This window comes from Jaculus jaculus, chromosome 4, assembly GCF_020740685.1.
Source record: "Jaculus jaculus isolate mJacJac1 chromosome 4, mJacJac1.mat.Y.cur, whole genome shotgun sequence".
Taxonomy (NCBI): domain Eukaryota; kingdom Metazoa; phylum Chordata; class Mammalia; order Rodentia; family Dipodidae; genus Jaculus; species Jaculus jaculus.
Window position 1 is genome coordinate 127,363,829 of NC_059105.1, and position 3,026 is coordinate 127,366,854.

The 3,026-nt window shown below is 42.2% G+C and overlaps 1 pseudogene; it reads left to right on the forward strand.

Moving 5' to 3' along the window:
• Positions 1-1,671: 1,671 nt before the first annotated feature.
• LOC101611062 lies at positions 1,672-2,677 on the forward strand (annotated as a pseudogene).
• Positions 2,678-3,026: the final 349 nt, after the last annotated feature.

Sequence of the window (3,026 nt, forward strand, 5' to 3'; positions counted from 1 at the left end):
AAAAAGGTGGTTTGGGGGCTGGAGAGATAGCTTAGTGGTTATGTGCTTGCCTGTGAAGCCTAAGGACCCTGGTTTGAGGCTCAATTCCCCAAGACCCACGTTAGCCAGATTCACAAGGGAGTGCAAGTTTCTGGAGGTCATTTGCAATGGCTAGAGGCTCTGGCGCGTCCATTCTCTGTGTGTGTGTGTCTCTCTCTTTCTCTCTGCCTTTTTCTCTCTCAGTCTGTCTCTCTCAAATGAATAAATAAAAATCAAATAATTTTTTTTTAATGGTGGTTAATAATGGGATGAGATAAATTGATTGAAGGAACTGGGAAGGAATTTTTCAATGTTGGGACATAAAATGCTTGTTAAAAAATGCTTTTTGAGGGCTGGAGAGATGGTTTAGTGGTTAAGCGTTTGCCTGTGAAGCCTAAGGACCCCGGTTCGAGGCTCGATTCCCCAGGACCCACATTAGCCAGATGCACAAGGGGGCACACACGTCTGGAGTTCATCTACAGTGGCTGGAGGCCCTGGCGTGCCCATTTTCTCTCTCTCTCTCTCTCTCTCTCTCTCTACCTCTTTCTCTGTCTGTCACTCTCTAATAAATAAAAATAAACAAAATAATTTTTTTAAAATGCTTTTAGAGTGGTACTTAGATGAGAATATTAAAGTATGTAAATAAAGATGTGTATATATAGGAAAGATTTTTCAGGCTAAAACTAAACACCATGCCTAAAGTTAGAGATTTTTCAACTCTTTACAGACTCTTAAGGGTACTCTAAAAGTTTTATATAGGGACATAGTCTTAATCTAAATTCATCTTATATTAGACACTGGTGAAGCCTATGCTAGGTGGGTCACAAAGTCATAAATACAGATGTAATTGGAAGTTTAACCAGGCTAAACATAGACAAGAGTCTATCACTTTGTGTTTTGCAAATGCCAAATTTGCTATGTAAAAACAAACAACTTCAGAATAGGATAAGGAATGTCAGGATGCTTATTTCTCTGCTCTGTAATTTCATTTGGCTCTTGCTTTCCAACATATGCTACTTAAATTCATGGAAAGCTGGACTCTGAAAAAATGGATGGAACCCCCTTTATCTCACACCCCATGCAAGTTTAAACCATGTGCCCCCAGACTGTGACTAGAGATAAAATGGCCAATTGTCTCTGACAAGGAAAAAGGAGTACAGTATATAACTGTGGTTCTCTTTAGTTCTTCTCTTTTGAACACCTAAAGTCACATTTGTTAGATAAAATTTATCACTAGACAAAATGTTAAATAGGTAAACTGAGTCAAGGTATTTAATCAGTTTACAAACTCCTTACAAAAGACAAGCATCAGGTTTACCTAATGTGTACATCAGGGTAAGGGCCCCTTTTTTGAAACATTTAATTGCATTAAATCTAAGGTTTACCTGATGCCAAGATTTTAATCAGTGAAGAAACTGAGTCTTATAATAAGGCCTCACTCATTAACAGGTCACTGATGACTCAAGTCTTATAAAACTGGATGTAAGACTCTCTCAGTAAAGTAAATTAGGTTCCTCTTTTCATCAAGGTTTTAACTATCCTTAAGATAAAGGCTCACCAGAATGGGCAGACTGGTGCTCACCATGGCCTCCTAGGTGATCTGAGCTGATCGACCAAGCTCAGGTAGCAGCCAGGTGGGTGGCACCTGGGGCCATGCTGCCGCTGCTGCTTCTGCTGCTCGGCAATCCCGGTGCCATGGCTCACCCGCTGGATTCCCTTTCCCAGCTGGCTGCTCCTCAACATGTGAAGATTCACCTGTACAACGCCAAGCAGGTTCTGCGTTGGGACCCGTCCTTCCCCAGCAATGACTTACAACCCGTGGTCTACCGGGTACAGTATAAATACACCATTGGTCAATGGCATGATGTCACACTCGAGCACCCAGGGGTGAACTGTACAAAAATCACAGCAACCATATGTGACTTCATGGCCGGCCCCTCAAAGGGCTTCTTACCAGACTTCAATGTTTCCTTACAAGTTAGAGCTGAGCTGGGAGAACTCACTTCTTCCTGGGTGACAGTGCCTTGGTTTCAACACTATCCTAATGTTACTGTTGGACCTCCAAGAAACATCTCTGTGACTCCAGGAGAAGGACCCCTTATCATCTACCTCTCCCCTCCCTTTGACATCTTTAACTCCAAGGCCACTTTTTTGTATTATGTCCATTACTGGGGAAAAAAAAAAAAAAAAAAAAGGAACCCAACAGGTCAAAGGGCCCTTCAGGAGCAACTCCATTGTGTTGGACAATTTGAAGCCATTCACAGTATACTGTTTACAAGTTAAGGCACAACTGTTGTGGACACAAGAAAATATCTCTAGATCCGGGAATTTAAGCGACATGTTTTTCTTCAAGTCAATAGCAGATGCTTCCACAAAGCTGCAATGAGACATTGTGATCTCCTTGGGAACCTTTTCAGCATTTCTGGTACAGGCAGGGGGCTGTTTCTTTCTGTTCCTGAAGTACAGAAGCCTAGTGGAATATTGGTTCCACACTCCCCCAAGCATCCTAGTAAAAATAGAAGAGTATTTAAAGGATCCAGCTCAACCCATCTTGGAAGCCTTGGACAAGGACAGCTCGCCAAAGGACGATGCCTAGGACTCTATGTCCATCATTTCCTTCCCAGAAGAGGAACAAGAAGATGTTCTACAAACACTGTGAACCAAAGCACTGGCCCCTGTTCACCCCCGGACAAGGGCATTGAGAGGGCAGCTGCTCACATTTTGTCTGGACCCCACAGAAACCATCAGCACCCCAAACTGTTGCCTCAAGGAGGACTTCCAGTGTCAGTTGTCTCAGGAGGAAGACTGCTTAGTGTTTTTTTTTTTTTTTTTCCTTAAACTAATATTTTTCAGAATCATGTAAGTTTCTTGAATGATTCTACAAAAAAATCACAGAAAAAATTAAGGTTTCTCTTCAACACTAAAAAGGCTATGGCATACCTATGACATTTTCCTAGTTTTGGGGGAGTTAGTGTCCTGGTTGCCATCCCTACCTGCTACAGTAAGGG